This window comes from Ursus arctos, unplaced genomic scaffold, assembly GCF_023065955.2.
Source record: "Ursus arctos isolate Adak ecotype North America unplaced genomic scaffold, UrsArc2.0 scaffold_11, whole genome shotgun sequence".
Lineage (NCBI taxonomy): Eukaryota > Metazoa > Chordata > Mammalia > Carnivora > Ursidae > Ursus > Ursus arctos.
The window spans coordinates 22,658,780-22,683,590 of record NW_026622775.1 but is presented as its reverse complement, the minus strand read 5'-3'; the positions used below and the strand labels follow the sequence as shown (position 1 = coordinate 22,683,590).

Below are 24,811 nucleotides of genomic sequence, written 5' to 3'. Positions count from 1 at the left end.
AAATGTATATTTGCTGGCTTCCTTAACTTCAAGTTGAAGAGACAAGGAATTTTTCAGGTCTTGCTTAATAAAGGGATCTACTTATTTTTAATGAAGCAGAAATCTATTCATGTTGACAAGTGAAATCTATTTATTTTAGCAAGAACTCAATTGCACCCCACTCTACATCCCATATTGTCAGCTTCCTACTAATCCTAAATATTCCTCTGAGTAGTTCCAGTGGTTCCCAGCTTCCCATCTGTATATAACACAAGTAAATGTTAACTTCTTATAGCCATTTCAGGAAAGAGAAGAAATTTTATATCCATTGTCTCTCCAGAAAACTGCCCAGCATATCTATTGATGCAAACGGACTCAAATGCCCATTGTTGAACATATCATTTTATCCAGAAAAATGCCATGTGCTGTTAGTATGGGCATAGATATCTGAGCTGATGACTGTAGCAAGAGGGAGAGGGTGGGTTCTCACTAGGGTGTGAAAATGAAATCATATTTGAGTCATAGAAATATTGTGGTTGGGGCGCCTGGGTGGCATAGCGGTTAAGCGTCTGCCTTCGGCTCAGGGCGTGATCCCGGCGTTCCGGGATTGAGCCCCACATCAGGCTCCTCCGCTATGAGCCTGCTTCTTCCTCTTCCACTCCCCCTGCTTGTGTTCCCTCTCTCGCTGGCTGTCTCTATCTCTGTTGAATAAATAAATAAAATCTTTAAAAAAAAAAAGAAAAAGAAAAAGAAATAGTGTGGCTGATGAACATGGTGAAAGGGATGCTGGGAAATCAACCACATTGTCACATACAACCTATCCCAAATATGACTTAAGGCTCCTCATTGTTTTTGTTAAAATTCTATTACATGATTTAAAAAATACGAACAAAATTTCATAAGGAGATTATAATCATAGATATTCGATTCATATTAACATAAAGGCACAGAGGGATAGAATGTGTACTTTTCACACAATTATGTACATAGCCCTGCAATACATATACATACACTCATATAGATATACACAAAAGCAATTTGAAGGCCAGAATGTATATCCATGTGTGTGGTTAAAATTATATGTGTAGATGCATATCTGAAACCTTAGAGTTAAAGTCTTACACTGATATTAAATAGAATGACCCCCCAACTCTATTTTAACTTTTGAAATATATACTTTTGTACAATGTTTATAGCATATTATATGCTTATACAAAGTAAAATTCTCAGTCAGCACCTCTTTGAAATAGCGACAATTCTCATTCTTTTCTCTTTTTTTGCGCTAATTCTCATTCTTGAAATATTATCAGAACAATAAACTTTTTTAACAATAAAAACAAATTATTTTTTAAATAGCATTTTAAAGGGGCACCCAGGTGGCTCAATGGGTTAAGCATCAGACTCTTGATTTCAGCTCAGGTCATGATCTCAGGGTCCTGGTACCGAGCCCCGCATCAGGCTCCACACTCAGTGGGGAGTCTGCTTGAAGCTTTCTATCCCTCTCCTTCTGCCCCTCTCCCTGCTCATACTCTTTCTCTCTCTTTATCTCTAAAATGAATAAATAAATCTTTAAAAAATAATAAAATAGCATTTTAAACATTTGCAAATGTGTCAAGATAAGTTCCTGAATCTATTCTGTAAAATGAATATGCTATTCTATAACCTGTTTTAGTAAACTTTTTTAGCAAAAGGGCAGATAATAAATATTTTCCACTGGGCATGCCATATGGTCACTGTTGATGTTGTAGTACAAAACCAGTGATAGCCAATATGCAAATGAATGAACTTGTCTATATTTTAATAAAACTTTATTTCAGAAATAGGCAGCAGGCCAGATTTGGTCTATAGGTGGAAGTTTCCCTACCCCTGTTATATGAAATCATTAATTTATCCAAACTAAAACAATTAAATTTAGATGTATTGCTCATTCATTTTTTAAGTAATATATATATTTGAGGTGGATATCTAATAAGAATAAGCTTATTGCATCTAAGGATGGTGAAAAATAAAATTTAAAGATGTCAATCCAAGAGATACATAGATTCATTCATGTAAGTATACTTAGTCTTGTGTAATTCTGTTAAGATACTTTTCCTGTTATCTTGTGATCACAAAGACAGATTTCCCACAAACTACACAGTTATGATTACTTAAAAAGGATTGTGTGTATTTCTGGTTCATAAAGAATTTCACTCATTTCTGAATAATTAAATACATAGCAAAACCTAACTAATTTATGAAAATTTGAAGATTTTGAATAAAAAATATTATGTTTAGATATAAGCATTCACATGGAAACAAAATAGTCTAAGCAAGCAAACTGAATAGTGTCAATGGAAACATCCATAGAGCTCTGCTAATACAAATAATGGGCAACCCTTTTTTTTTCTTGCTCTCTTTAGTGAATTTCTGATGTGCCAAGTGGCCACTCCAGGGATGAGCAAACACATGACCATGACAACAGTTATAGGGAGAATATCCAACCACGTATGGTAAAGTTACCTAGCTAGATTCTTTTTTAATCACTAAGAATTTAGAAGAAGTATTCATCAGATTTTAAATTATGCCATCTTAAAATCAAAGGGACATGGTAGATATTGATTAGATAAAAATTGCAATAGGTGAGGGAAAGTATAGTTTAGGAATAGGTGAATCAAACAAATTCAGGCTTTACATTATAAGACTTCATTAAATTGAAGAAATCCTCAAAAACCGTTGCAGGAAATTATATTCTGGAAATGAATTTTTCTGCAACTATCTGTGGACCTTCATTGCAATTAATAGTCTTGTTTAGAATTGAAAGAAATTTGGTGATGGGTATTGAACTTTGGAGATTTTTGCCTTATTCTAAAGACTCAAACTATATCTTCAAGATACTAGATTGCTAATTGTCTTTTTCTGCTTGACTTACGTGAAATATAAGGAATAGCATGGAGGACATCAGGAGAAGGAAGGGAAAAATGAACGGGGGGTATCAGAGGGGGAGACGAACCATGAAACAAACTCAAGGTTTCAGAGGGGAGGGGGTGGGGGGATGGGTTGGCATGGTGGTGAGTATTAAGGAGGGCACATATTGCATGGAGCACTGGGTGTTATACACAAACAGTGAATCATGGAACACTACATCAAAAACTAATGAAATACTGGAATGGTAACTAACATAACATAATAAAAATAAAGATACTCGATTGCTATTGTGCAATGCACGACAACGAAAGATTTGACACTGCAAGAGAGAGAAGCAAGAAAGGACCACAGAAAAATTTAGCCATAAAATATAAAGTTAGAAGTCCCCAAAGTCTGAGAATTCCACTGCTCGTAAGAGAGTCTATAGAGTCTAGTGTTGGGAATTGTCAAGTGATCCTAATTTATAGGAAATGTGCTTTTCTGTTGTTATCATTGACAAGGTTGAGGTATTGAAAAAACAAAACAAAATACATGTGGCAGGGTGAATAGTTGATGGGATTTGTGACAGAAATACTTAATGTTCAGCAAATTTGCCATGATAAGACTTATTCTTCCAGCCTCCCTTGCAGTTAGGTGGGAGTCCTGTGACTGGTTCTGGGTGACTAAGAAACTAGTTATATATGTTATTTCTGGGCAAAAGAAGTGAGAGTTGATAGGCAAGCTCCATCTGTTTCCTAGAGTTCCGTGGAAAATTTAAAAGCCAGATATTCCAGTTGTTGCACTTTCTGATGAAAGGCTGCATCAGACTTTATGAATACATCAATCTGCTAGGCCCCTGAAATTTCAGGGTCTGTTTATTGTGCCTGCTCCTATTAGTTACTGTGACTACTATACCAACCACCCACATGCCCACATTTGAATCCAGAGTGCCACTGTTGGCAATATACTGGGACTACCCTGGCAACACTCTCAGGGCATTTTGGAAACCTCTAAATGGATCGACCAAATTGATTAACAAATTACAGTCTGGCTAGGATTTTGATGAAACTTGAAATGTTTTTGTTTCAGATTTGTAAGAAGTAGATCTAGGTACTAACTGCATCGTGTGCTTTCATAGAAAAAAAAAGTCAAAGCAAGAGAACTGAATTCTGATGCTGATGTTCTCACCATGACCTCACCAAATGTGTGTGTGCGTGTGTAGTTCTTAGGTTTTCTACAAGTAACTTTTTTAGACATAGCCTGACTAAAGTAGGCATAGACAAAGAAAGAGAAGGAGATAGGCAGTCTGAAGGAGAGGTTAGAAGACATGGCAGATGGAGAATGCATAGCATACGTCTAATCTGTGTTCCAGAAGGAGAAAAGAGAGGGAAGAAGGCAAACAATGCCCATAATTTGAAAGAGACACCAATCCTCAGATTCAAATGGCCCAGTAAACCCAAAGAAATATTGAGAAAGAAAGGAAGGGAAAGGAAGGGGAGGGGAAGGAAGGAAGGAAGGAAGGAAGGAAGGAAGGAAGGAAGGAAAGAAGGAAAGAAGGAAAGAAGGAAAGAAGGAAAGAAGGTAGGTCCCAACTTAGACACATCATAACATCATAGGAAAATCACAGATAGGAAAGAAGACAACATATAACTAGAAGGATATCCCATGTCCTGGCAAATAGAAGTGGTAGTCTCATAGTAGCCATAGCATAGAGGTTTCTGCTCTGTTCCTGGGTCTTAATTTGTAAAAGCGACTGAGTGATTGATGACACATAGAGGTCAATACCATTGAAAGAAAAATTCAATATTACTCACAGTTCCCCTGGAAACAAAAGGCACGGTTAGCCTCAGAGGGCCCCAGGAGGAACACCAGGTTTTGTTCAGGAAGCAAAAGCAGGAGCAACAGGAGAGCTTAGCCCAGTAGCTTTTATTGGGGTTTCCTCAGGAAAGACACAGCAGAGTAGGGTGAATAGTATAGGATTGGCTAGTGTGAATAATTTCAGTGAGCTTTGGGCTATAGAGGTGGTCCTTAGTTGTCTGACACATGGGCCTGAGATGACTAAAGTAAGGAATATTGCCTCCTGGGGTGATTAATGGCCAGATGGAGGATGTACGCTCTGGATTAGTTAGTTTGCCTGTCAGACATGATCCTGGCTGGGCCCTTTGCCATCTCTAAGAATTGGTAAGTCCTGGGCAGGGCAGTTTCTCCCCACCAGAATGTTTTTTTAAGCTGTCAAAACATCGTAATATATAAAAAATAAAAACACGATGAATACAGTTTATTTGCTGAATGTGTGAATAAATTACCAAAGGAAACACCATTTCTACCCACTCCACATCTCTTCTCGGGCTAACACCTGTGCAAGTTGCAAACCCTGGAGCTTTCTGCTAATACACAAATCCACTCAGACTGCAGAGGAAGGGGATGCAAATGCAGGGCTTCCCGTTGCCCTAGACCGATAGCTTCTGTTTGTGCCAGGTATGGGTGTCAGTGGCTCTCTTCCACTTGCTGGCCTGGCCTTCTGCTCCTTCTCATGCGAGTCAGGAGAGGGAAAACAGGAGGATGGAAGGATGGATCAGGCAGAAATGTTGAGGGTTAGGTTCCTTCCACCCAACTTTCTACTAGCCCAAGTCTACTGTGAAGGTACCCATTAAAATGCACGATGGATTTTTGCATGTGTATGTCAAACACAGCTCTATTGCCAGTGCTAATGCAGTAGCTGATTATGTTTTTAATGTCTATATTTATTCATATTTTCCTGAAATCAGACACAAGATTTCTGGGATAGGGGAAGATTTATTACTCAGAGCAAGAACCATATCATTTTCCCTTGCCCTAAATTTCCCAGCTCTGGGTGATGTGAATGAGAGCCAGGTGGACAATGTTGCACATATGTGAGTCACACCACAGGAAAGGAACCGTGAAACTGAATCTGAAAGAGTATAAGGATATAGCTCCTCATTCCACCTCTACTTCTGAGAAGGGGACAGAAACTTTTGCTTCCTATTATAAACAAATTTTTCTCTGGGAAAAAAAGCCCTGCTATATTGCCCTTTGGAATGTAAATACATGCCTTTAGAGGTAAGATAAGAGGACCTTCTCAAGTTTATAATCCCTAGAACAACTTGTTTATGGATCTGGGTCTCATCCCTGATTGAAATGTACAGAAATACCTCTGGATAAGTACCTTTTCCAGATAGTCTCTCACTATCTATTCAGAACATCCAAAGCTTGTGCTTTGACCCAGGTCCCAGTAAAATGTTCTGAAAGCCCCATCTATGGAGAGAGAAAAATATTCACTTCCTGACAATAGTGTCCCATTGGGAAGTATCCTGATCTTTTTGAAGATAATTTGGCAAAGGAGGAGTCAGTCACCAATATTCTCATAATTTTTTTGCCAGGAAATCTTCCCATTTTCATAGACAAGCTGGTCATAACTTAGTTTCTGACCTAGTTTGGAACCATGGTCCTCAAACTTGTTGCAATGCAATGCTATGTAACATTTCACACATAGTGTCTGCTGATGTTTATGGAGCATCACTCAGTGTCAGGCACCACTCTAGGTGCTGGAGAAGCAGCTGACAACAAACATAAAACAAGCCAAAACCAAATCAAAACCAAACCGAGCAAAAACTTACCTTTATGGAGCTTGCAATATGATATGATGTAACCTATGTCACTACTTTATTTCTAATCATAAAGCATACGTTTCCTAAATGATATAATGTTTTTTGTGTTTTTGTTTTATTTTAATATGGAAGTATGACTATTCCTAAAAGGGCACTACTCTCACTTCATATTCTAACATTTTTGGAATGGTAGAGAAAGGGTGGCATTAAGCCTACTTTGCCAGAAAACATTTATAACCTGAGTGATATGTGTAAATACTAGAAACATTTTGAGATTGGTCTTGTCATCTCAAATCTGGGATCTGGGCATTTCTTTTCTCTTTTTCAGTGACTACACTTTCTTTTTAAAAGCAACATGGACTAGGTGATTTAGTAGTTTTTGTATAATGGTAATGATTAATTTATTAAATATCTTTATATTTTTTTCTCTTATAACATCCTTTTGATTCCTAAATTTCTATTTAAGTTGCAAAATTTATGATTTAAAAATTTATGATTTGGGAACGTATTTCTGATTATTTTTCTAACTAGAGAAATAAAAGTAGAGGTTTAGGGGATTAGTCTAACAGCTGTGATACAGGTATGTTTTTACCTATAGGAATGGTTAGTAAAATATACATCTATATTATGTTCAAAATTGTTTAAATGTATTGAAATTTTTTGAAATAAGCCAAACTTCTTTGTTGCATTAAATGGGAACTTAGCAGACAGATTAACTGTTTTATACATTTAATTTTTTTCGATAAATGTAATTACCAAAATTTCTTCAAAGCCCTTGGATATAAAACAAGTTTTTCTTAAACAGTTAATCAGTAATATACTTTTTGTCATATCTAATAGCAGGTTTTATGGAAACAATGAAATATTTTCAACTAAAACCAGGTACTCATTGATAGCCCAAATAAATCTAAAAAAAAAAAATACAATGGTTTCTCAATAAGGGTTATCTATTTTCAGCCACCTAAACATAGGCAGATAAATGTCGAGGCTTTAAAGAAATAAAGTATATTTTGTTAATTCTCTTTGTTAACTGTCAAGAATTCATAGCATTCAAAGTACAAAAAGTGCAGGAAGTAAGATATTGTTATATAAACTACATTCAGTATACCCATTATTTTAAAATTATTTGAAATCATATTATTTTCATTGTTTACAAAATTTTAATAGCAAGAGGAAAAGTCATAATCTAAAGAAATAACCAATCAACAGTGATCTATGTGTAGGCAGCCACTTCTAGTAGAGCTAACTTGCTGTACAGTTAAGATCTCTAATAGTAATTGATGACCTGGAGATAATTGCTGGGAAGTTTTCCTGTCAGGTTTGTTTTCTGTGATCAAATTCATTTAAAAGAGCACATTTATACAGAATGCTTTCTTTGTTTTGATACAACCTGACTGGTTATGAAGTTGTTTCCAAAGCTTGTCAAAAGCAAATTTAGTGGGCTATCTTTCTTGGTGGAAAGGGAATCAAAGCAGAGTTAACAACAGGAAGAAATCTGTCCTTTGATTCAATGCAAAGTTACGTGCAATTTACTTTGTAGTTCTGAATTCAGTTGATAACCAGTAGAAAAAATGATATAATACCCCATATTTGTGGAGAATTATAAAGAACACTTTAATGTTGGAGTCAGCATTAAACTTCTTGATGAGAAATAAGAAAATGCAAGATTTTAAAAGAAGTGGGGGGAGTTGGAAGGGGAATGGTAAAAAACATCTTTAAAGCATCACCAAGGTTTGTTTTAGTCACAAATCTGAAGAGCCCAAGCACATCCTGCTGGAGGAGTGTCAGTTGGCCCAGCACAGAGGCACAAACCCAGGAAATTAGTTTTTCTCTATTTTGTGTGGTATGGAATCAGTGATTGTGCTCAATAAAGTGGAAAAGACCATAATATCCCAGCTTAATCAACTTCCATTGAATAAGCTGAGTCACAGATTTATACCTGAAATCCTCTACACCAAATGTGATACAGATAATGGCTAATATTCCCATCCTCCTGTATCTGTTTCAGCCTACTTTTAAAAAATAATTTGAATTATCTTGGGTGCCTGGGTGGCTCAGTCAGTTAAGCGTCTGCCTTGGGCTCAAGTCATGATTCCAAAGTCCTGGGATTGAGTCCCACAGCAGGAGCCTGCTTCTCCCTCTGCCCTTCAGCATGCTTATGCTCTTGCTCGCTCACTCTCATTCCCTCAAATAAATAAATAAAATCTTTAAATAAATAAATAAATAAATAAATAAATAAATAATTTGAATCATCTTGGTAAGAACAAGAGTAGAACCATCCTAAATATCTCGTAGGGGGTTAAATATATAAATATATCTCAGAGCATATATTTTGAGACTCATGACTTTACATATTTAGGCAGAAAGGAAAATTATATACTTTAAGAGTTTTTACTTATACAAAGAAAAGCTAAAATAATTCTTTTCTTTACTATGCAGTGTACTATTATATTCTACCTTTATAATGTCCCTATCTGATGTGATGAGAATCATAGGAATGGAGTATAAATTAAAAGTCCTCATTTTTAGGGGTGCCTGGGTGGCTCAGTTGGTTAAGCATCTACCTTCACCTTCCGCTTGGGTCATGATCTCAGGGTCCTGGAATCCAGCCTTGTGTTGGGCTCCCTGCTCAGTGGGAAGCCTACTTCTCTCTGTCCCTCTCCCCACTCATGCTCTCTCTCTCTCTCAAATCAGTAAATAAATAAAATCTTTAAAAAAAGAAGTCCTCATTTTTAAACTGTAAAGTCACAGAAGAAGTAAACCGAGTTAATTTATTTTTATTTTTATCTGCCATTTAATATGCCTATTATGCACACACATGCACTCATACACACTTAGTGAGGAATTAGCCATTGATTTAGCTATGTATCTAATGTTTCCAAATCTTCATCAAATGATTTTAGTGACATATACACCTCCAGTTTTATAGCATTTTTTAAAAAGTGAGGCTTAAAATACTAATCTAAGCTCATCTAAGAAATTGCTGAAGATTACATAATTATACATAACATTGTCTTTCAACTGTACTTCAAAAAATTGCTTAACAATTACATAATTATGTTTCTAATTCATGCCATGCCCTGTGGTTGTTAGACAATAAAGCTCCTGTGTCCATTTGTACCACACAAAGGGGATGACTCCTCTAAAGCAATGGCCCTGACTCAATAATACTCACCGTCAGTGAGGCAGAGGGCTAGGCAACTGCAGAGCTATGAAGTACAACCATCTATAGCTCTGCGTAGAGAAGTCACATGCCTTCCTGTTGAGGAAGTGGCAGCATGTTTGGAGAGCCAGTGTGAACGTTACAATGCAACGTTCCAAGGTCACTTTCTCTCACTGATGGTCACTGCACTATCATAATAGAAGCCTTGTCCCCTTGCATTTCTTTTTCTTTTTTTTTTTTTAATTTAAATTTTTTCATTTCAAGTTTTTATTTAAATTCTAGTTGGTTAACATATAGTGTAATACTGATTTCAGGAGTAGAATTTAGTGATTCATCACTTATATGTAACACGTACTCATCATAACAAGTGCCCTCCTAATTCCCACCACCCAGTTAGCCCATTAGCCCCTCCCCATCCACCTCCCCTCCAGTAACCCTGAGTTTGTTCTCTATAATTAAGAGTCTCTTATGATTCGCCTCCCTCTCTTTTTTTCCCCTCTCCTGTGTTCATCTGTTTTGTTTCTTAAATTTATGAGTGAAATCATATGGTATTTGTCTTTCTCTGACTTGTTTTGCTTAGCATAATACACTCTAGTTCCAGCCACATCGTTGCAAACGGCAAGATTCCATTCTTTTTGATGGCTGAGTAATATTTCATTGTGTATATATACCACGTCTTTGATATCCATTCATCAGTTGATGGACATTTGGGCTTTCTCCATAGTTTGGCTCTTGTTGATAATGCTGCTATAAACAGTGGGGTACATGTGCCTCTTTGAATCAGTATTTTTGTATCCTTTCGGTAAATACCTAGTAGGTGCAATTCCTGGGTGGTAGGGTAGTTCTGTTTTTAACTTTTTGAGGAAACTTTGTTTTTCAGAGTGGCTGCACCAGTTTGCATTCCCACCAACAGTGTAAGCAGGTTCCCCTTTCTCCACATCCTCACCAACACGTTGTTTCTTGTGTTGATTTTAGCCATGCTCCCTTACATTTCAAATCTTCTTAACAACAATGGTAGCGGAAGAATTGTAAAGAAAGTAAAGTGACATTTTCCCCTTCTCTTCTTGAGGAAATGATCTTAGGTCAAGAAAGTAGCAAGCAGACTCACAACAATAACAATAACAGCTACAATTTAAACTCAGCATCAAGCAGTTTTAGGCATATGTAAATTGTTTAGGCATATGTAAATTACTTCTTAGGCTAACCTTATGGAATAGACATTACTTTATTTCACTGATTCACAGTATGATTTTGACATTCTAAAACCTCAGAGTTTGGGACGCTTCTTAAATTATATGAAATATTCTAACTGCTGATTTTTTTCTTTCATTTCTAGTAGTAAAATAAATTTGTAATCTTGGATCTAAAGAAAGATAGTATTTTTCCACATTTAAGACTGAAGAAACTGAGCCATGGAGGCTTACCCACTATCACATAGATAGGATTCAAATTCAAGACTGAATGGCTATTAGTGTCTCCTTTTAAGTGATACAATTCACTACTTACGATATCCCCAGTTCTCTTGGATGCAAGCCCACAGCACAGAATCTCATTGCATTAAACAAGTTATGAGTCAAAATAAGAGAGGTTAAAATCATGAGACAAATTCAACCTGAGGGGGATTATCAGATGCTAGTTTTGAACATGGAGAGAAACGTAGGCAGCTGCTAGGAGCTGAGAACAGCCGCCACCAAAAACCAGCGAGGAGATGAGAACTTCAGCTTTAAAGCCTCAAGGAATTAATAATAAAATAATCAAGGTTGTTGAATGCTAACGACCTGCATAAGTTGTTAGCAGATTCTTTCCCACAGCTACTAGATAAGATTGCAGACTGGCCAAGGACACATTGAGTGCAAGGCTGAGTATGAGACTCTATTCAGAGAACCCAGATGATTCGCACCTAGGCTTCTGAGCTACAGGCACAATAAGCTAATAAATAGGTATTTTTAACTAAGCCACTAAGTGTGGTAATTTTTTTCATAGCAATAGAAAAATAATATGGATTTTGGTGAGTGTGTGAGAGAAAGAGAGGTGGGGAAAAAGAAAGGAAAATACACAAGAGAATGATAGGAAGTTTGTTAAATGTCACAAGCAATCCATGGCAAGACATCTTTTGCTTATGACTGTCACATTCTAAATAATGCTGAAACACACGATCACACATTTTCTCAGATCATCACATTTTCTTCTTTCTTCTTCTGAGAGAAATGCTAAAAAGAGGACTTCAACGTATGAAAACAAAAAATTACCATTTCTCATGTCTGTCTCAACAGTAAGATTAAAAACTTTGCTAGCACGGCCCTATGCTTCATTCATACTTTGAACTCTCTAGGGCTTTTTTTGTAGATGATGGACTCCCTGGATAGTGAATAGGTTGTACAGGCTTTAAGTCAATAAGAGCATCCATATTCTTAATGCATCATATTTATCAATTATCATGCCATGTGCTTAATATAGATACACTCAATAACTCCCCTAAAACAACTGTAGTGTCATATTATTTTTTTATTTTGCAAATATGGTCAAAAGGTATAAACAATTTCCTGTTTAATTTTTAAAGCCGTACTCCTTCTCCATGCTACTTTAAACATCTCTTACTCACGGACTCACTCATCGTAGTACTGATGATGTATCTCTCAAAAAGGTAAGCATATGACTTATATTGGAAATAACAGCACAATCAAGTGATGTGATTTGAATATATTTGCCTTGATAATGTGAATATTAGATACGGAAAAAATTAACAAGTGTTTTTAAGGTGCTCAAACTAAGTTATGATTTTCTTTTTTTTTCAATTGTGAATTTCTTAAAAGTATTCTCTAAAAATATTTGTAAAATAGCACATGAAACATCTTTCAAAGGTCCTGTACAAATTAGATTTCATTAGTGAAAAGGATTCAGAATTTATTGTCCTAACAATTTAAAATCCATTGACTGGAACCATTGAAAGTTACTAGGACATATTCTCTATTGGCAGTGTAACAAGTTGGATTGAAGTACTATTATTCTGCAAATTATTTGTTGGGAATTAGCAACACATTTTCTTTTAGAACTAATTTTAAAAATCACGGTGAAGTAACTGTCACCCAACAGAAAAGGTTATAGTGAATTAAAAATATTAATTAGTATTTAAAAACTTATAGTTCTGTAGTACTTAATACTTTACACAATTTTTCAAAGAGATTTGTAAATGGTTGATTGCAACACTAGATCAATTTTACTGAAAAAATAAACAAGTGCATTATAAATTCCCACTTGGAATACAGGAGATGAATTTCCATTCTATAAGATAATATTGGGGAATGAGAATACATTTTCATCATACTGTTCACTCCTAGCCCACCACCGAACTCACCACCACTACCCTTCTCATCTAGCCCTTGGTTCTCTTTTTCTCTCCACTGTTACCAGCTGAAAGCTCTTTTGTGATGAGTACCTTTGAGGCGCCAGAATAACTTTACTTATACACTAAAGAACCAGAACTATCTGGTAGTCTTTACCCTCCTTGGCAGGCAGTAAATTTTGGAATAGTAAAGTCCAGCATCGTTCCCTCGGTTGGGTAAACTCTAAGTTATACTTGCACTGCAGAGTCTGAGAACATTTGTTAATATGTCATTTGCACACGAATATTTGTTTTTGAGTGAGCTTCTGGGAAACTTAACTTGTATAAATACCAATTGTTGTCCTAGAAAGCAGATACTAAAGAGGAATTCTAAAGGGGGGTCACTCACAGGCTAGATGGCCACAGGGACAATGCTTTAAGACTTTCACTTGTGGTGAAGTTGGATGGGATAGAGGTAGAAATGGATGCTCTGTCTCATATGTGTAGCATATGCAGGGGGGTAAATAGTAATTATAAGAATAGTAATTAAAGGGGCGCCTGGGTAGCGCAGTCGTTAAGCGTCTGCCTTCGGCACAGGGCGTGATCCCAGCGTTGTGGGATCGAGCCCCACATCAGGCTCCTCCGCTATGAGCCTGCTTCTTCCTCTCCCACTCCCTCTGCTTGTGTTTCCTCTCTCGCTGGCTGTCTCTCTGTCAAATAAATAAATAAATCTTAAAAAAAAAAAAAGAAAAAGAATAGTAATTAAAAATAATAATTATGACAAATTGATATTTGCTGAATTCAATTGGTGCATTGAAAAAAGAAAATGGCAATCTCAGGCTATTTAAGTGGCAATTTACAGCATGGTAAAGAACACCTTCATAGAAAGAGATCTTCATCTCACACAGCCCAAAAACAGATTGTTCTATTTACCAAGCCAAGGACTAATGATAAGAAAGAATATCCTCAGAAAGGACTGCCTTTGTGTCTTAAGTCTTCTGATATTTGGAATGGGGACATTTAGAGGGATGTGCTTCAGAGTCTAGATCTTTAAGTTTCTCTCAACGTTCTGGGCCTATAGTACTGGCATGCTTCCCCCTTGCTCAGAGATAACAGTGCCCTGCTCAGCTAAGTCTTGGTCTCACCCAGTCAAAGGGTTCTTGCTCTTACTAAGAGCTAAGAGAGATCAATCACCAAAGGATCTTAAGAACAAAGCTATTATGTACCAGTACAAACTATGGAATCATACCTGGGATAGATGTTCTGGGACCTAGTCTTGTAGGAGCAGACTGTGAAGCTAAGTAATGAAAGGTTTTTTTAATATGGGAACACTTTCTCATGATTCAGGATTTAATACTCATGAAAAGGCACCTGGAACAGGTCTGCATATGCTCCCGGAATGTCTGTGAATCTTGGGGAAAAAAATGATGGTTCCTATTAAATAAAGTGGAGATGTCAGATTTTTCTTGGCAGAATGTTGAGAAGATTCCCAAGGCACACAGAAGTGAGCTTGATAGAATGAATCTGTTATACTAGACCCCAATCACCACTACTCCCCCGTCTGATGATCATGGTCCTTGAGAGAGCCAGAGGACACTATTTTCAACGGTGATAAAGAGTGTATCATAGAGAAGCCCAGTAGGAGCTGTTATTTTTCAGTCTGATGTTGACAGTAAGAGATACTGTTTACAACTGGGCTCCTTAGGGTCAAAAAAGATGATAGGATGGTGGAAATGCAGAAACGAGGTGGCAGTATTTAAGGTCAAAAGTAAGACAGATTTAATTTCTATAGTCTGTAACTAGTTCAAAGTGGCTAGTGGAAAAACTTTCCTACAAGGATCTTGGCAATGCTTCATGGGCCAAGTTTTTCCTAAGGAAACAGGAATAATTTCACTCACACAGCCTTAGTCCCATCAATATCTATGGACTCGCAGAGTGTGTGACTTATCAAGAGATCCTAGAGAGCTTTGATTGGATAAAAGGGATTAATTTAAGACAAAAGAGGAGAAACAATGGGCACCTTTCCACGAGATTCACTGGTATTACCGGATATAGAAGATGTATCCTCTTAGAGTGTGGAAAATGGGCTTGTAAAGGTGTAGCTAAGTCACCAGCTTGAAGATAAACCTGTGTCTGAATGACATTGTGCCCTTTAAAATGTGGCATATACCCTGAGCTAACCACAATAGGGCCTATGTCAATGATAGGTGGACCATAGGGGCTGGAAACTAAGGAATACAAGAAGGAGTCGTAACTATACACCATCATTCCCATTGATCCACACTGGGAATTCATGCTTCTGATTTTCATATCTAGGTCCCTTAGGTCTAGAGATCTTAACACCCAGAGGGAGGATATTTTCATGAGGATGTTATAAAAATCTCATTAAGCCAAAAGCTACAGCTGCCATTTTATTATATTGTGCCCCAAACTTTAGAAATCAACAGTCAAAGCAAGGATTTGCTATACTGGCAAGAATAATTGACATTGATGTGAGGAGATAGTTTGATGATACATACGAGGAGGAGGAAGAAATATTTTCAGAATTCAGAGACTTCTATGTGTCACTGGCATGCCCATTTTTAACTATGAATAAGTAATTACAACAACCACGGCCTGACTAAAAAGAGATAAGCAGGAGCTCAGATCCCTTAGAATTATGCAAGTCTAGATCATGCCACCAGACAAGTCATCTAGATCTATAGTGGGGCTAGCTAAAGGAAAGGGTGATCTAGACTAGGTTTTAGAAAAAAGAGATGCTGAACATAAAGTTATGCTAAGGAGCATTTGTGGGATTCATCCCTCTAATCCTTCCTTTGTATACTTCTCTCAGAAAACCACCATCGTGAAGACTCCAGGCTAATTAATCCATGAACTAATTAATCAACATTATTGAATCTGAGCAATGGAATAGGATACTGTAGCAGACAATGTTGGTGCTGAGTCAGTCCAGATTCCTACAAATACCTTTTTGCTCTCTATGATCCCTGTCCCCTTTGTCCCTCTAATAGCCCTCTCTGCAACCCAAGCATGCTCTCACCTGCAAGAGCCAGCACCAGAGGGCCCACTTTGCCAGTACTTGGAGATAGCTGCAAGAACCTGCAAATACTCCCCTGGGCCAATGCTTAACCAATACAAGACATTGGAAGCCGAATCCCCTCATGTTAAGATAAGGCAACTCTAATTTACACCTTGCAGTTCAAGGTTTCCATTTAGCCTTGTGGCTCTTTGCTTGTAATTTTACCTGTAGGAGATTATTGCAATAATGACCTGCAGTTATTTATTCCTCCCTGTATCTGCCCTTGGATAAACTCTACATACATTTTCTCTGGCTTGATTATGTAACTTGCTTTGACCAATGGGACATTAGCAGATCTGATGCAAACAGAAGCGTGAAAAGTGCTTGTGCTTTGTAGCTTGCACTCTCTTGTTCTTCCTGAGGACCTTACAAACATTACCATATGAATAAAGGTGGACTAGGGCTGCTGGAGGCACACAGCCAAAGCATCCCACCCAAGAGCCAGGACCAACTGTTAGACATGTGAGTAAAACCATTTTAGTCCATTCAGACCAGAGCTAACCTATCAGCTGATGGAGCCCAACAAAACAATCATTCAGGTGAACCGAGCCCAAATTTCTAACCCCCTGAATCACTACCCAATATATGATTTTCATTTTTTTCTTTTCAAAATTTTGTTTAAATTCCAGTGAGTTAACACACAGTGCAATATTGGTTTCAGAAGTAGAATTCTGTGATTCATCACTTATATACAACACCCAGTGCTCATCATAACAAGTTCCCTCCTTAATTCCCAACACCCATTTACCCCATTCCCCACCATCAACCCTCAGTTTTCCTCTATCATTAAAATTCTCTTATGGTTTGTTTCCCTCTCTTTTTTTCTTTTTTCCCCCCTTCCCCATGTTCATCTGTTTTGTTTCTTAAATTCCACATATGAGTGAAACCATATGGTATTTGTCTTTCTCTGACTGGCTTATGTTGCTTAACGTAATACACTATAGCTCCGTCCACTTCATTGAAAATAGCAAGATGTCATTCCTTTTGATGGCTGAGTAATATTCCATTGTGTATATATGTCTTCTTTATCCATTCATCATTCAATGGACATTTAGGCTCTCTCCATATGTTGACTATGGTTGATAATGCTGCTATAAACATTGGGGTGCATGTACCCCTTCAAATTTGTATTTTTTTAATCCTTTGGGAATATACCTTGTAGTGAAATTGCTAGATTGTAGGGCAGTGCTATTTTTAACTTTTTGAGGAAACTCCATACTGTTTTTTTTCCAGAGTGGCTGCATGTTGTTTCTTGTGTTGTTAACTTTAGCCATTCTGACAGGTGTGAAGTGGCATCTCATTCTGGTTTTGCTTTGCATATCCCTGATGATGAGTGATATTGAGCATCTTTGCATGTGTCTGTTAGGCATCTCAATGTTTTCTTTGGAAAAGTGCCTATTCATGTCTTCTGTTCATTTCTTAACTGGGTTATTTGTTTTTTGGGTGTTGAGTTTGATAAGTTCTTTATAGATTTTGGATACTAACCCTTTATCAGACATGACATTTGCAACTATCATCTCCCATTCTGAAAATTGCTTTTTAGTTTTGTTGATTGTTTCCTTCACTGTGCAGAAGCTTTTTATCTTGATGAAGTCCCAATAGTTCATTTTTGCTTTGTTTCCCTTGCCTCTGGAGCCTTATATAGTAAGAAGTTGCTATGGCCCATGTCAAAGAGGTTGCCACCTGTGTTCTCTTCTAGGATTTTGATGGTTTTCTGTATCATGTTTAGGTCTTTCTTCCATTTTGAATTTCTTTTTTTGTATGTTGTAAGAAAATGGTCCAGTTTCATTCTTCGACCTGTTGCTGTCCAATATTCCCAACACCATTTGTTGAAGAGACTGTCTTTTTTTTCCATTGGATATTCTTTCCTTGTTTGTTGAAGATTAGATGACCGTATGGTTGGGGGTCCATTTCTGGGCTTTCTATTCTCTACCATTGATCTCTGTGTCTGTTTTGTGTCTTGAAATCTGGAATTGTGATGCTTCCACTTTTGTTTTTCTTTTTCAAGATTGCTTTGGCTATTCAGGGTCTTTTGTGGTTCCATATAAATTTTGGAATTGTTTGTTCTAGCTCTGTGAAAAATGCTGGTGGTATTTTGATAGGGATTGCATTAAGTGTGTAGATTGCCTTGGGTACTATAGACATTTTAACAATATTTCTTTTTCTAATCCATGAGCATGGAATATTTTTCCATTTCTTTGTGTCATCTTCTATTTCTTTCATAACTGTTCTGTTGTTTCATGGTACAGACTTTTTACTTCTTTTGTTAGGTTTATTCCTAGGTATCTTATTGTTGTGAGTGCAGTTGTAAATGGGATTGATTCCTTGATTTCTCATTCTGCTTCTTCGTTATTGGTGTATAGAAATGCAACAGATTTCTGTACGTTGATTTTATATCCTGCAACTTTGCTAAATTCATGTGTTAGTTCTAGCAATTTTTGGTGGAGTCTTTCGGGTTTCCTATATAGAGTATAATGTTATCCACAAATAGTGAATGTTTGACTTTTTCCTTGATGATTTGGATGCCTTTTATTTGTTTTTGTTTTCTGATTGCTGAGGTAAGGCTTTCAGTGCTATGTTAAATAGTAATGGGGAGAGTGGACATTCTTGCCTTGGTTCTTGACCGTAGGGGAAAGGCTCTCACTTTTTCCCCATTGAGGATATTAGCTACGGGTTTTTCATATATGGCCTTTATGGTGTTGAAATATGTTCCCTCTGTCCCCACTTTGTTGAGAGTTTTTATCAAGAATGTATGCTATACTTTTTTAAATGCTTTTTCTGCATCTATTGGGATAATAATTTGGTTCTTTATGCATATTGAAGTCCAGGAATAAATCCCACCCTTGCAGGCTGGGAATAAATCCCACTTGATCATGGTGAATAATTCTTCTAATGTACAGTTGAATTCTATTTGCTAGTATCTTGTTGAGAATTTTTGCATCCATGTTCATCAGGAATATTGGCCTTTAATTCTCCTTTTTAGTGAGGTCTTTATGTAGTTTTCAAATCAAGGTAATGCTGGCCAAGTACAATGATTTTGGAAGTTTTCCTTCCATTTCTATTTTTTGGAACCGTTTGAGAATATGTATTAACTCTTCTTTAAATGTTTGGTAGAATTTCCCTGGCAAACCATCTGGCCATGGACTTTTGTTTTTTGGGAGATTGTTGAGAACTGTTTCAATTTCTTTGCTAGTTATGGCTCTATTTAAATTTTCTATTTCACCCTGTTTTAGATTTGGGAGTTGTATGTCTCTAGGAAGTTAGCCATTTCTTCCAGATTGCCCAGTTTGTTGGCATATAATTTTTCATAATATTCTCTTATAATTGTTTGCATTTCTGTGGTGTTGTTTGTGATCTCTCCCCTTTCATTCATGGTTTTATTTATTTGGATCCCTTCTCTTTTGTTTTTGATGAGTCTGGCTAGGGTTTATCAATTTTATTAATTCTTTCAAAGAACCACCTCTTGGTTTCATTGATCTGTTCTACTGGGTTTTTTGTTTGCTTCTATATCATTTATTTATGTTTTCTTCTTTATTATTTCCCTTCTGCTGGCCTCAGGCTTTATTTGCTGTTCCTTTTCTTGGTCCTTTATGTGTAAACTTAGCTTGTGTTCTTGAGACTTTTCTTGCTTCTTGAAGTAACCTGTATTGCAATATACTTCCCACTTAAGACTGCCTTTGCTGCATCCCAAAGGTTTAGACAGTCATGTTTTCATTTTCATTGGCTTCCATGTATTTTTAAATTTTGTCTTTAATTTCCTGGTTAACCCATTCATTCTTTAGTAGGCTGTTCTTTAATCTCCATGCATTTGTGGTCTTTACAATTTTTTTCTTGTGGTTCACCTCAAGTTTCATAGTGTTGTGGTCTGAAAATATGCATGGTATGAACTCAGTGTTTTTATACTTGTTGAGGGCTGACTTGTGACCCAGTGTGTGATTCATTATGCAAAATGGTCCATGTGCACTCAAAAAGAATGCGTATTCTGCTGCTTTAGGATGCAATGATCTGAATATATCTGTTAAGTCCATTGAGTCCTCTGTATCATTCAAAGCCATTGTTTCCTTGTTGATATTCTGTTTAAATGATATATCCATTGCTGTAAGTGGGGTATTAAGTCCTCTGCTATTATTGTGTTGTTATCAAGGAGTTCCTTTATATTTATTATTAACTGATTTATATTTTTGGGTGCTCCCAAGTTGGGGGCACAAATATTTACAATTGTTAGATCTTCTTGTGTATAGACTTCTTAGTTATGATATAATGCCCTTCTTCATCTCTTGTTGCAGTCTTTATTTTAAAATCTACCTTGTCTGATACAAGTATGGCTACTCTGATTTTCTTTTGGTGTCCATTAACATGATAGATGGTTCTCCATCCCCTCCCTTTCAATCTGCTGATGTCTTTAGGTCTATATGCCATAGGCAGCTTATAGATGGGTCTTGTGTTTTTTATCCATTCTGATACCCTATGTCTTTCAATTGGAGCATTTAGTCCATTTACATTCAGAGTGATTATTGAAAGATATGAATTTAGTGTCATTGTGTTACCTATACAATTGGTTTTCTGGTGATGTTCTCCGTTCCTTTCTATTCTTCTATTCTTTGTTGCTTTTGGCCTTTTTCTTCACTCAAAGATTCCCCTTTAATATTTCTTGCAGAGCTGGTTTAGAGGTCATGAACTCCTTTAGTTTTTGTTTCTCTAGGAAATTCTTTATGTCTCCTTCTATTCTGAATGATAGCTTTGCTGGGTAAAGTATTCTTGGCTGCATTTTTCCCCCATTTAGCATGTTGAATATATCCTGCCATTCTCTTCTGGCCTATCAAGTTTCTGTGGATAGATCTGCTTTGAACCTAATCTGTCTTCCCTTGTAGGTTAAGGAATTTTTGTCCCTTGCTGCTTTGAGGATTCTCTCTTGTCTGTGTATTTTGTGAAATTGACAATGATATGCCTTGACAAAGGCCAGCTTTTGCTGAATTTAATGGGAGTTCTGTGTGCTTCTTGGGTTTTGATATCTGTGTCCTTCCCCAGATTAGGGAAGTTATCAGCTATGATTTGCTCAAATAAACCTTCTGCCCCTTTTTCTTTCTCTTCATCTTCTGGAACTCCTTTGATATGAATGCTATTCCATTTTAATATGTTGCTGAGTTCCCACAGTCTATCTTTGTGATCCATTACCTTTGTTTCCTTCTTCTTTTCAGCTTCATTATATTCCATAATTTTTTCTATACCACTAATTCATTCCTCTGCTTCATCCATCTTCATTATTATGACATACATTCGGATTTGCATCTCAGTTATAGCATTTTTAATTTCGGCCAGACTAGATTTTTAGCTCTTTTATTGCTGCAGTTAAGGATTCTCTAGTGTTTTCCATGCTTTTTACAAGCTCAGTTGGTATCCTTATGTGTTGTTTTAAATTCTAGTTCAGATTTCTTACTTATATCTGTATTGATTAACTCCCTAACCATCATTTCTTCCTGTTCTTTCTTTTGTAGTGAATTCCTTTGTCTTGTCATTTTGGAGGGGGAAATATAATCAAAATAAAATTAAATTAAAATGAAAAAAATAAAAAAAAAAATAAAGGAACCTAGATTCTAGGTGTGTTTTTGTCTCCTTGTTAAGAGAAGCTTAATAGAAAAAAGAAAAACAGAGAAAAAAACTTAAAAATTAAAAAAATAAAATAAAAATTGCTCTTTCTGTGTCTAAGAAAACAACAGAAACAAAAACAAACAAAATGAAACAAACAAAAAAAACTTCAAAGGAAGCTAGATCCTGTTTCCCCTAGAGCTTTTGAAACTTCAAAGCACTCTATGATCAGGAGACTTGGTACAGGTGAGGGGTTTGTGCTAGTCTTCTGGGTCAGGGACCTGCTGCTCTGATTCTCAGATGGATTTGCCCTAGTACATGTGTGCCTGCGGGTTGGGGGGGCGGTGCGGGGAGGGCGGGCAGGGCTTGATGTAGTGGCTCCATTCTCCACTTAGTGGCGCTGTTTAGCTTACTGGGATTGATAAATGGTGGGCAAGGGGTGAAAATGGATTTGCCCCTCTCTCTCATCTCCAGAGCAGGAAGCTCCCATGGGCCACTCTTTAGGAAACCCTCATAGAGGCACAATCACCCCTATGTCCCTGGCTTCCCTTAGATTCCCACCTTCACCCTTTCCTTGGCTGAGTTGTCTTCCTGCCAAGCAATACAGTACTGTTTTATCTCAGGCCCAGCTGTGCTTGAAAACTCCACACTTCAGAGACTCCTGCATAATGGATTAGTGCTTATCCTCTGGGGGAGGGTCTCACTGCGCTGTGGCTGGTGCTGGCTTGTCCTGGAAAACAGTTGTGTGCCCATGAAGCACAGCACTTCAGAACTCAGGGTAATCACAGCACATAGGCAGCACCAGGGTTTGCTGCCTTCAGCTGGTATCTTTGTTCCTATTACTGGTGAATGGGATGGCTCAATGGTGCCTGAAGGGTCTTTTGCCCTCAGAGAGGCCGTATCACCTCTACCAAATGCACTATAAGAAGGGGAACTGCTTCTCCCCCTGTAACCCTGGGGATCCTCAGCTGCCTGCTCCCAGGACTGGGCCCTGCTTCCATGTCAGAGTACAGCCAGGCCTGACCCTGGTAATGGTGCTGACCTCTGAAACTTCAGATTCTGCCCTCCCCCATTTATGAAAGACTGGAGGTATTGACACCCTCTCTTTTTTCTCTGTCTATGGTTTTGGGGAACAGTTTTCTTGTGCAGTCCTCTGTGTGTGTTTTCACTATGCCCCCCCCCCCCCCGCCCCCACTCTCTCTTTCTCTTTCTCATTCTCTCTTGCTATTCTCTCCCTGATCAGGGCTCCCGCCTCTCTGCAGTGCCCATGGCTTTTTTCTCCCACAAAACAATTTTTGTCCCTCTGCAGTTCTACCTTCCACAGGTCATTTTTTCTGTTTGTAGACATGAAACTGTGTTCTCTAAAACTTCTAATCAATTTTTTGGGTGTTCAGAGTGATTTGGTATTTACCTAGCTGTGTTCGACGGAGGAGGCTTGCTTTGGTTCCCCCTACTTCTCTGCCATCTTAATCTTCCCCCCTGATTTTCATTTTAAATTAGTAAATATTGGTGTGGTTTGTTTTACAGCAAATGTTATCTGATATGCTACTCTTTTTTCCACTAGCCTGTCCTGTCTTACACTCCTTTATGGTTTCTTCTAGAAGTACTTCCTGCATAACTCACTCACACAGGAATCTTTGTTCCAGGATATACTTCTGGGAAACATGACACAAGACTATAATAATTTGTTAACTCACCACACTTACTGAAGAGTATTTAACTTACATATCTATATTACAAAAATGGGCACATATTCCAGGTATTCTAAATTTGAAAAGGGAAGTATTCAAACAAAGCATGGGGAGATCAGCTGGATTTTCCAGACCTAGATTCTGCTCTTGTCTGTCTTCTGTGCTTATCCATTCCCCTTTTACCAGCTCTATCTATAAGTAGATTGCAAATTAGGAGATTAGATCCTATGTAGAGACTTGCCAGTGGATTAGTAATTTTAAAGACTTATTTATTTATTTATTAATAATAATATTTTATTATGTTATGTTAGTCACCATACAGTATATCCTTAGTTTTTGATGTAATGTTCCATGATTCATTATTTGTGTATAACACCCAGTGCTCCATGCAATATGTGCCTTCCTTAATACCCATCACCGGCCTCTCCCAATCCCCCACCCCCCTCCCCTCTGAAGCCCTTAGTTTGTTTCCCACCGTCCACAGTCTCTCCTGGTTCATTCCCCCTTCTGTTTACCCCCTCTTCATTCTTCCCTTCCTTCTCCTACCGATCTCCCTGCTATTTCTTATGTTCTATAAATGTTATGTTCTATCCATGTTGCTGCAAATGTTGGGTAATCGTTCTTTCTGATGGCTGAGTAATATTCCATTGTATATATGGACCACATCTTCTTAATCCATTCGTCTGTTGAAGGGCATCTCGGCTCCTTCCACAATTTAGCTATTGTGTACAATGCTGCTATGAACATTAGGGTGCATATGGCCCTTCTCTTCACTATGTCTGTATCTTTGGGGTAAATACCCAGTAGTGCAATTGCTGGATCATAGGGTAGCTCTATTTTTAACTTTTTAAGGGACCTCCACACTGTTTTCCAGAGTGGCTGTACCAACTTGCATTCCTACCAACAGTGTAAGAGGGATGCCCTTTCTCCACATCCTCTCCAACATTTGTTCTTTCCTGCTTTGTCAATTTTTGCCATTCTAACTGGCGTAAGGTGGTATCTCAGTGTGGCTTTGATTTGAATTTCCCTGATGGCTAATGATTTTGAACATTTTTTCATGTGTCTGTTAGCCATTTGTATGTCTTCATTGGAAAAGTGTCTGTTCATATTTTCTGTCCATTTTTTGATTTGATTATTTGTTTCCCATGTATTGAGTTTGAGAAGTTCTTTGTAGATCTTGGATACCAGTCCTTTATCTGTAGTGTCATTTGCAAATATCTTCTCCCATTCCGTGGGCTGCCTCTTAGTTTTTTTGACTGTTTCCTTGGCTGTGCAGAAGCTTTGTATCTTGATGAAGTCCCACAAGTTCATTTTTTCTTTTGTTTCTGTTGCTTTTGGAGATGTGTCATGAAAAAAGTTGCTGTGGCCGATGTCGAATAGGTTGCAGCCTATGTTCTCCTCTATGATTTTGATGGATTCCTGTCTCACATTGAGGTCTTTCATCCATTTGGAGTTTATCTTTGTGTATGATGTGAG

The 24,811-nt window shown here is 37.5% G+C and overlaps 1 long non-coding RNA gene across 6 annotated transcripts in view; it reads left to right on the top strand.

Moving 5' to 3' along the window:
• LOC130543338 (uncharacterized) overlaps positions 1-24,811 on the top strand; it is a 216,224-nt gene that overhangs the window by 126,765 nt on the left and 64,648 nt on the right. For 3 of the 6 annotated variants that reach the window (XR_008958632.1, XR_008958628.1, XR_008958630.1), the window contains one exon: positions 12,218-12,301. The exons of the other annotated variants lie outside the window; for them this stretch is intronic. This is a non-coding gene — a long non-coding RNA (uncharacterized LOC130543338). The remainder of the gene's footprint in view (positions 1-12,217; positions 12,302-24,811) is intronic. 6 annotated transcript variants of the gene reach the window in all.